Raw genomic sequence first — 11,525 nt, forward strand, 5'->3', positions numbered from 1 at the left:
TTAACCACGTGACCAAACGAACTTTTGATAATTTATTCGGAAAAAGGGATTTCTTTACAACTATCAATTCACTTCCAGAATCTATTAAACATTTTACTTTCTTACCATCAGTCAACAGTTCAATAAATTCTAACTTATTTCTAGCTGCATTATCCGATTCAATCTCTAACCCAGATACCTTTTTTGGAGACAAACTTTCCTCCTTTCCTAAACGTTTGGGACAATTTCTCGCAAAGTGAAATAATTCCCCTTTACTCCCACAAACATAGCAAATACTTTCTGGTTTACTACTACCTTGATTTACAAACTTCCCTGAATCCTTGAAATTGCTCTGAGTTTTTCTAAGATTGTTTTTGGAAAAATTAAGCTTTTTATTTTCTGGAGTTTCGATTCGTGTGTTACTGGTATCAGCTAAAGATTTACCCCTGGATGAATAAACTAAATCACATTCTCTCCCCAATTGATTAGGTGGATACCAACTTTGACACTCCCGAACATTAATATGTTCCTTTGTTTTAGAATCCAGAGTTTCATACAACTTATCAGATACAATGAGATCACACAATTTCTTAAAGTCATCTACCTCTCTTAACTTGCAATAATAATTGAAAGTTGCACTGAGTCGAGACGCGAACTGAACATGCGGTTCAGATGAATGTCTCTGCGCATTTTTAAAATTGTTCAAACACTCACGCGGTGTTGGCTGAAATTCTTTCAAGATTAGAGTTTTTAATTTATCATAATCCGCGATTTCTTGTTCAGAAATATACGTTAGAACATTATTACATTTATCACCTAATATATTAATCAACACTTCTGATTTTAACTCCACTGGTACACTTTTAGCAGTAAAAGCTTTCTCAAGTGACTGAAAAAACAAATGCATAGCTTCCGGTTTCTGAGGTACAGCTATAGTTAGTGTTTCGACGCTTTTAATAATATCTTCAACACTAGTATGCGCGTTTCTTCTATCACTGGATAATGATTGTGATTTTAAACTTTCTAGTTCAATCTGCTTCTCAATTTGAGCTAATTTAAGACGTTCGATCTCTAACAGAAGTTAGTGTTCATTACTTGTTTTAGGCGTCCGATCCTCTGCGATCGACTTAACGACGCAACGAACAAATTCAACGTTCGTTTTGAAAACATCAGAATTTTCGATAATTTTTCTAATGTCAGCTTTTTTAGCATTTTCTGGAACAGTCTGTCCAATTTGTTCCGCAATTACTATTAAATCACTTTTCTTTAAATTATTTAGGAAACTCATTTTAAAAACGAAACAAAAGTATCACTATCTTCAAGAAAGAAATAAAGCAAAGTTTTCACAGTACCTTCTCTGAAGTATCCAAGTATGAAGTATCCAAATATCCAAATATATCGGACAGGGCCCCCAGATTTTCTGTAGTGAGGGAGTTGAAGATGCTAAATAACAATTCCAGCGTTGTTTTCCACACCACAGAACATTTAATAAAGATAATCAGAAAAGGTACAAATTAGATTAAATACAAGTGCCGTTTGATACAAACAGGATTCTGTATAGTTTTACCAGTCTTATCACATAACCGATTACTCGCACTTGCTGATGTATTAAACAGTTCAATTTACCACCTTCGCGTGGAAAACTACAGTTCCTTATTCTACACCTTCACGTGTAGACAGACATCTCCCCACCTTCGCGTGGGATAGCAGAAGAGTCTCTGTCATACTCCTCTTTCACCTCGCTGCTGGCGCATCGGTGAGGCCCTCTGGTGGCCACATTTAATTAATAAATTGATAATTATGAGTGTCTACAAAATTTTCATAATTAACCAAAAAAAATCGAACTTCCTTTATATTCATATCTTGGGATTTTCAGTTCCCTTTTAATCCATTCCTTTTTCACATATTGTTGCACTGTATTCAAGTTTTATATGTACGTTATAATAATTAAAATTTATTTACAATTTATAAGTAAGAGTTCCAAACGCATACTAATATTGTTATAATAAATTTCATGCTAAGCTTTTTTTTTAATTTAACTGTTAATTTCTTCAAACATTTACATGATTACTTTAATTGACAAAAATATTTCTAGCACACTTTGATACGGAATAACCTTTTGCACGCCAGTAAGCTATACTAAATTTTGCAGTCTAGTTCAGACTTCATGACTATTATTGATGTCATTTTATAAAAAATACAACTGGTATCCTTTATAATTATTTAATTTATGATATTATTATAATATTCCTTGCTGTAATATTGTAATTAATGAAAGATGTTTGTAATGCTATTATGTATGTTTACTAATACCTTTTACTTTCTTTGTTAGCTCTCGCATTTATTACTGTTGACAAGTAATTAGCCTGCTTGTTAATAATCTTGTTCTTGTGATTGTGATATGCAATTCTATTTGTTTATTTTTATTTGCCTCTTGGTTACAATTGGCTTCGAAAAGTAAAACTGTAACTCTGTAGGCAACAGGGGGGAATTTTGATTCGCACGGTTGGACAATACCAGAACAAGGGGGGGATTTTCATTGACGCAGTTGGAGTACACCCTGCTGTCTTAATTGTTGATAGGTTACTGAATTTCAAAATGGGAAAATTAATTACCTCCTACTGATTCAAGACATAACATAATCATGCACATTACGTAAATGGCAAAATAAATTATAATGAGATGAAAATATCTTTTCTAAAAAAAGGTGCAAATTGTTTTCAGTAATATCTATCCAGAATCAAGAAATTTTGCATACAGTGCTAGAATACTCTGCAAAAACTAAAATGGCGATGGAATGACGATACTGCGTCAATATTTTGTCTAGGCGTAACAAATATCTTGAATATTAATACAATCCTACAACACTCTGTAAAACACTAAAATGGTGGTGGTTGAAACTAAAATTTGACTACACAAATTCGCTAATTTCTTGAACAACTCAAGAGGATTTGGGTTAGAATTGAGATGCTTTAGAGACAGCAATAAGAACAGGGGTCAAGAAAATGAAGATATTTTATCAGATATTTTAATGTTAATATTATTATGTATTCATAGTGGAAACCAGATTAATGTTAAAGAAATAACACAGTGAAAGTTGCCTGAAGTTTATTCATGATTACTTTAAAATTGTTACATTTATACCGTAACAGCATCCTTCGGAAATTACATTACTTGCAATTTTCTTTTCCTGATTCTCGGATCATAAAATTAGTACAAAAAAGAGAAACTATGCCACAAAACATTCTGGTACCCTGCAGTGGGACATTTTTTCCTGCTTAGGACTCCACAATTGAGAGACAAATGATGACATTAGGCATGTCTACACTGACTTAAACACTACACCAACGATGTTGTGAATTTTTATCTAATAAACTACATGCGTAGCTTCCTGTACTACCACACACATGCAATTACAAAAATGCGACTATAATCAGTGCTTAAATTGCACCGGAGCACGCCTCCGGCACTTCTCAATTTTTAAGATAAATTACAATTCTAGCTGGAGCCCTAAATAAGATGAGCTCCAGTCCTTCTTTTTATAAAACTGAACCACAATTTCAAGTAAAAAGTATTTAGAATTCCTAACGCTTTAGTTTAACAATAAGCAGACCTTGCAATACTCTATTTCCTTAGAAATCCAAACTCATGAGGTGTTCAAGAAGTCCCCTTGTCATTTCTAAAATCCATAGTTCTATTTGTGAGAGCTTTCGATTTCTATATTCGATTCAGATCACTACTTCAATTAAATCTTAATGACTTTTATTTACACGCATCTTTTATATTACAATATATACATAATTTAAGATTAATTTCAAATCAAAAAATGGGGATTATCCCCCCTTCGTATCAAATTCTATCAAGAGAAACCGAGTGAGCGACCGCTCTCTTCCAAGTTCGTTTTTCGACTCCCCGTTGCCACTGGCTGAAGAGAAACTTTCGCTCATTTCGTGTTCGAGTTGTAACATTTCTCCCACCTTTTGATTTTTGACAAAGTAGGAAAAAATCAAAACAATTGTGAGATGAAATTTGAAATACGAATATAAGATCAGTAATTTAAATCTTACCAAAATCAACAATTTTGTCTAGGCGTAACAAATATCTTGAATATTTTTAACTTACTTAATATTCTTCAAACTTACATTCTTAAAACAACAGGCAAAATATTCTTTTCTGAAAAATACTAGCAAAGAGATTAATTCACTAAACTGGAAAATCAAATTGTATACACAATTTTAATTCAAATAAAGGAATAAAGAAAACAAATACTAGTGGTACTGAAAACAAAATTAAACTAATTAAAGTTCTTTGGTTTCACAATTTTTCTGCCATATCTACTAAACTGAACGTTTTTATCAGAATTTTCAAGTTCACAGTTTTTGTTATCAATTATTAAATCATTCATTTTACCAGTATTTCTCGAAGATTTGGATTATTCAGTAGTTTTAAGCTCGAAGATAGATTCTTTATTGTCTGTCTCCATTGGAAATACTCTTTGAACTGGTCTTAACAGTTCACCACTAGATGTTTTTACTTTCATCACTCTGATGTTGTTGTCTTTACCTGGGTATGTTTCGATCACACGACCCATAGGCCAGTCTGTTCTTTTCCTTTTATCGTCCCCTACAAACACTAAATCACCTTTTTTGATAGTTCGCGAAAGTACAGTCTTTGGTCGATGTACTAACATACCAAGACATTCATCTCTAAATCTTTTACGAAATTCCACACGTAACTTTTGGTGGTATCGCCATCTTTTCGATAAGTTGATTTTATCCAAACTGTTCAGATCTGGAACACCTTCAGTTCGCACATCCTGAATAAACATAGATGGAGTGAGTGCACATAAATCGGTGGAATCTTCTGACTCGTATGTTAATGGTCTGAAGTTGATATTTGCTTCTGCATTACATAGGATAGTTAACATTTCTTCATATGAAAGTAATGCTTTTCCCAGGACTCTTCTCAATAATTTCTTGATCATCTGAACCAGTCTCTCCCACCAGCCGCCCCACCATGCTGCTGTTGGTGGATTTAACTTCCACTGAATTTTCATTATCGAAGACCTTCTGATAATTTGATTCCAGTCAAGAGATCGGAGCAAATTCCTTGCCCCTACAAAATTTGTGCCATTATCGCTGTATACTACTCTAGACCGTCCTCTTCATGCTATGAATCTTCTAAATTCGAGAAAAAAATCCATTAGTCGATAAGCTTTCAATTAATTCTAAATGAACCGCACGATAAACTCTACAAGTAAAAAGCAAGATCCAAGCTTTTCTATTTTCTTTTAAATAAAGTGGTCCTGCTACATCAACACCTGTCACCTCAAATGCATAAGCATCTCTGACTCGATCTTCTGGGAGAGGACAAGGCTCTGTATCAAGAGCTTTCGCCGAGTGTCTCTTGCACCGAACGCACTTCGATATGATTCCTTGTACTGTTTTTCTTCCTTTTATTATCCAAAATTTTTGACGAATATTGGTCAAACGAACTTGAGTACCAGCACGTAAAAGTTGTAAATGGTAATCTTGTATCATTCTTTCTACTAGTTCATGTTTCGATGGAAGTACAATGGGGCACCGGAAGTTTTCATCATCATGTCTTCTCAAAATCTTCGTTTTCAATCTTATAATCTCTTCTTCATCTCTGAAAGTAAAATGTCCCTTCAACTGTTCTTCACTAGAGAATACTTCTTGTTGAACGATCTTCACTAATTTCTTCTCAGCAATGTCCAATTCTTCAACACTCAGGGTTTTGCCATGATTTCTTCCTCCATGTCTACAATTATTTATGAATCTTAGAATCCAAGAAATCATTCTCACAATTTTAAAATAACTTGAAAAGTAAATCAGATACCATTTTTCAGCGGCGATATTATCCAGAGTCGAAATAATGTTCTTTCGCTTTTCTTTCATAATTTCTTCTTCGTTAGTAATCACTTCACTAGTTGGCCACTCTTCCTCGTTCTTCATAAGCCATTCTGGCCCTTGCCACCAGCGAGATTTCACAAAACTCTTAATCGAACACCCTCGTGATGGTATATCTGCTGGATTCGAATTTCCTGGAATGTGACGCCATTCAGATTCCGATGACAATTTTCGTATCTCTTTTACTCTATTTGCGACAAATGGCGCCCAATGGTCATCTCTTTGGATCCAAGAAAGAGCAGTACTCGAATCTGTCCAATAGTTCCTTGGAACGTTGTCTAATTTGAGTGTTTGTAAAGCAAGAGCTGCGAGTCTGACTCCTATACAGCAGGATAATAATTCTAGACAATTTATGGTCATTTTCCTTAATGGACTCACTCTACTTTTAGCTAGAAGAAAATACACCGATACATTTTCACTTGTTTCTTTTCTTAAATAAATCACACATCCATAGGCTTGTTTACTTGCGTCACAGAACGTATGAAGACTAAGACTTTCATTTCCATTTAAATCTAAAGCCCTGTAAGGATCTTAAGTTTTACTAACGTTTATTTTATTTTAAATCTTTACTATCACTTCTTATTTTCTACTTCCGGCCAGAATTATAAGCGTGAAGGATTTTATGCAAAGTTGTCTGGCGAACGCCAAGTATTTAAGTGTGGCCTTTTTGCCAAGAGTGAGAGAGGAAGCAGTGAGTTCGAAGCAGGCCGCTTACCTTAGAAGTTACGCAGTTGCTATTTGCCTTCCAGGCCAGAGGTTTTAATCCTCTTGATAAATTAAACGTATTGTAGTGTTCACAGTCTCTGTGCTACATACGCTTCCTGTTATTATAAGGCCAATCTTACACGTGTATTATTCTAAAGTTAAATTTGAGTTTTATTTTAATATCTTTTACGTTAGACCCCGAGTGGAGGGTCATTGTATTCCGAAGTACGGAAGTCATTGTATATAAAGAAAAATAAAGGGTTTTGTATACCCTTCGTCTGTATCCTGTCTACTTACTACAATTAGTGAACATAGCTTTAGTAAGCTCTCTGTTCTAGTCAGGTCATTGTATGTTTCCGAAGAAGGTTAGAAGAAACATTGAACCTGATAGTGGCGCCCGACGAAGAAAAATAACCATGGCCGAGTTTCAAGAAGAACCTGTGCTGCCTGCAGAAACGGCTCAGAATCCAGAAATGCCAGCTGCCGCCCTGGAAGGATTTGGGTACATCGTCCCAAAGTTCACGAACACCCCCAGAATGAAGAAGGGAGAAGGACGACGTATGTGAAGAGGACCAGGAGAAAGGACGGCAACTATAACCCGGCTTTAAAACGGAAGATCGACTCATCCGACAGAACTCTCCGCAGCAAAATTCGCCGAACTGCGGAAGGGCCATCAGCGGCGGAGGAAAAAGTACAAGAAAAATTTGAACGGCCAACAACGAGGTCCAAGCAGGATCACGACAGAAGTTTCCCGGTTCCGCCAAGACCAGCTGCCTTCAAACGGCCAAGACCACAAGCAGAGGACAAAAGGAAGATGTTCAAGGGTGGCCGTACTGGTGAAAAACGGAAGCTTCCAGAGGAAAGCACTAGAGGGCGAGCCCGTACAAGAAGGAGGATCAACCTACTATCTGCTATACCTTTAAAGACTGGGCTCAGAAAAGGATGTCTGAATATTACAAAGATAAGTAAAATTTTATGTTACTTTGCAAACTTAAGTTAATCTTTCATTCTTACTGCAAGTGGCAGATTTCAAGAAGTTTTACCTCATGCGAGGTCTACCTTTATCGCCGAAAGGGCGAGAAATGAGTTGTGACCGATTTTCTTATTATGTTTTTCAATTACTCGCGCGTAAAACTAAAGTTGATGTATAATAGCGTTGTGTAAAGACTTAAATATTGTAAAAAGTTATTGTATAAATTTTATTTAAAACATTCTAGCAAGAAAGAAGTTTTAGTCTGAAAGACTTTTTGAAATGTAGTATTATTTCAATGTAGAAAGAATTGGCACTTGCTTTGAAAAGAATAGAAGTTAACAATGTACTACTAATGTATGTTTTCAAATGTGTAAAATTAACGGCATGTTGATATGTTCTTATATACATGTGAACTGTTATTTTAAATGTTAAGAAATACCGTGATATGGTAAAAGTGAAAGTAATGTTAAAAATTTGTTATTCGTGTGACTGTAAAGATTAAATCATGGCAAATATGTGGTAAAGGTTGAATGATGTAGTTAGGCTCTCTGACGCTACACTTTAGAGTTAGCCACTTTTAGAATAGTACCTCAGGGTTTAGAGTTGAAAGTAGGGTGTGTTAAGAGGTCTCGTATGTTGAATTTTAACACGTTAGTGTTTTGATTGTAGGAGGAAGTGTGGCACACGTAGACAGAAACACATTCGTGTTTGGTGTTCTTTTACAACACATGTCAGAGAGCACGGGGAGAGATAATTAAAATAGTCATGAATGAAATAAGAATGTTAAGAGAAGTATATTCTATATGTTATTTGCAATGTCATTCTGTAACATTTCATTAAACTAGTTTTCCTTCCAGATCTCTGGAAGGAACCAGAATTGAATAAAGCTCCTGTTGAGATGCAGTACAGATGAAAAAAAAAGATTGTTGTATATCCCGGGAGCTGCTATTGTAACAAATTTCTTTCTTTTAAATTTTCTAGTTTCTAGCTAAGTTATGATTATAAAAGGTTGGCCTCGCGTTAGTTTCTAGAGCTAAAAGTTTTCAACAAGGTCGTTTTAGACCTCAGTTTCAAACTAATTAACTCTGGCGGGAAGTATGTAAGGATCTTAAGTTTTACTAACGTTTATTTTATTTTAAATCTGTACTATCACTTCTTATTTTCTACTTCCGGCCAGAATTATAAGCGTGAAGGATTTTATGCAAAGTTGTCTGGCGAACGCCAAGTATTTAAGTGTGGCCTTTTTGCCAAGAGTGAGAGAGGAAGCAGTGAGTTCGAAGCAGGCCGCTTACCTTAGAAGTTACGCAGTTGCTATTTGCCTTCCAGGCCAGAGGTTTTAATCCTCTTGATAAATTAAACGTATTGTAGTGTTCACAGTCTCTGTGCTACATACGCTTCCTGTTATTATAAGGCCAATCTTACACGTGTATTATTCTAAAGTTAAATTTGAGTTTTAATATCTTTTACGTTAGACCCCGAGTGGAGGGTCATTGTATTCCGAAGTACGGAAGTCATTGTATATAAAGAAAAATAAAGGGTTTTGTATATCCTTCGTCTGTATCCTGTCTACTTACTACAATTAGTGAACATAGCTTTAGTAAGCTCTCTGTTCTAGTCAGGTCATTGTATGTTTCCGAAGAAGGTTAGAAGAAACATTGAACCTGATAGCCCTTGGAATTCTAACACTGGATAAAAGTGACAAATCATCAATCCACGAATAGAACTCTTTTCCTAAGTCTTCGGGTATATTTGTATCCCAACTAATTTTTAACAACCATGTCTTTTGTATGAGTAGTTTAGGTGTTAGCGTTATAGGGCAGAGAAAACCCATGGGGTCGAAAATGCGATGTACCTCAGACAATATATTTCTTCTAGTAAGATTCGCTGGTTTGAAAGTAGCAGTCTTCACCTCACAGAAAAGGCTATCATCTTCCTTATCCCACAAAATTCCCAACACAGGAGTAGGTTCTATACTGTTTTCAGATTTCAAGAGAGAAGTGTGCTCGCACCCTCTCAAATCGAATGTCGCAGAATCTAATATCTGTTTTGATTCCTCGATGAATGGCGTAAGTGTCTCTTCATCAGGAACAGATGTAATGCAGTTACCTACGTAGAATGATTCTTTTAAATTTTCCACTGTTTCAGGATATTTAGACGAATTTAGATCAATGTGATGGCTTAATACAGCAGCCAATAAAAAGGGACTGCAATTCAATCCAAAAACAACGCGTTTATGTCTAAAAACTCTAAGTTCCTCCTTGTCAAAGTCTTTCCACCATAAAAATCGTAAGAAATCTCGATCACTCTTATTCACTGACATTTGCAAAAAAGCCTTTCTTATGTTTGAAATAACTCCTATTCTATTCTTGCGAAATCTTAAAATTATAGGAATAATTTGTTCCAGCAAATTTGGACCCTTTTCTAGACAATCATTAAGTGAGCGCGAATTTTTGTCTTTGCAGGAAGCATCAAATACCAGTCGCAATTTCGTGGTCGAAGTTTCTTTAAATACCCCCTTTATGTGGTAAATAGTGACACTGATTATTCATTTCGTGTTCAGGAACTTCTATAATTTCTTCATTTAACCAATCTGTGAAAACATTTTTGTAATCCTCGAATTTGCCCTTTTGTATCAACCGGTGTGTCGTATTGTTTAAACGCTGTCCTAGCAATATCGAAATTTTGACTTAAACAGACCTTTTCTGTTACCCAAGGCAACTGAACCTCATATCTTCCCTCTTTAAAGGTAACAGTTTCGTTAAAATGATTCAATGCGGCAATTTCCATTTCCTTTCTACATTTTGTTTCAGCAGGGTCTTGAATCCCCAATAAATCTAATTTCCCCAAATTTTCAATATTCGATGTGTGAATTAATAAAGAAGTCACTGCGACGGCATTAGTTACATATTCCTTATCGTCGGTATGATCAAACAATTTTCCCATTAATATCCAACCCATTTTGGTTTCCATTGTAACTAATGTTGAGTTCAAACGTTCAATTTTGTCTTTTACTAATTTCCAATAATTATCAGCTCCAATGAGTAAAGATACTTTGTTGTCATCTAAAGATTCGTGATCAACATCCGCTAAAATTATTCCCCTATCTTACAACAACTCCCGAATATTTTCCGGAGGATAGTCTAGCTCAGCATTCGATATTTCATCAGTCTCTAAAACCTGAATAATTAATTCCTCGTTATCGAAAATGTTTTTGATTTTTACTTCTACTCGCGCACAGTTCTGTTTGGTAGGCTCTTGAGATCCGAAAGTATGAATCATTATTTCTTCCCTTCCCACGACTTTTAATCCCAGTTGTTTAGACAGACGTTTCTGAATATACGAACGTTGACTAGCGCTGTCAAATAAACAACGAACTAATTTATTGCGAGACCTACTTTTGAGTTCTACTGTCGCCGTCTGTAAAAATATTTTATTTCTACCGATGCTAATGTGATTGCACGCTGAATTTTCTACACCTTTTGACTGCGATGCTTCGGGTTTTTTCTCATTTTTGTAACAAAGGGTTGCATTATGTTTTTGTGGCAGTATACACAAGAGTTCTTCTCAGAACAATCAGATATTCGATGACCTTGAGCCAGACAAACATAACAACGACCTTCTAATCGCAATACATTTCGTTTTTTATTTACACTCATATTACACTTTTCACTATTATGTGTGTTATTTTTGCAAAAAATACAATTTTCTTCTTTTACAGGAGCTAATAATTCTGCCGCCGACGAGGGATTAACTTTAGAGTTAAACTTATCGTTTGTGTAATTATAATTACTTTTGTGTTTGTCGAAGTGTTTATTCTTTCCGTTCAATGGAACGAATTTCGGTTCCGGTTTGTTAACTGCGTACGTTTGTTCGCGGCATTTAATTTCGTTTTTCAAAAAAGCAATTAAACCTGTAACATCAGATTCCTCTTTTGGATC

This window comes from Stegodyphus dumicola, chromosome 8 (assembly GCF_044657685.1).
Source record: "Stegodyphus dumicola isolate Sdum_Otavi_A_Nest chromosome 8, ASM4465768v1".
NCBI lineage: Eukaryota > Metazoa > Arthropoda > Arachnida > Araneae > Eresidae > Stegodyphus > Stegodyphus dumicola.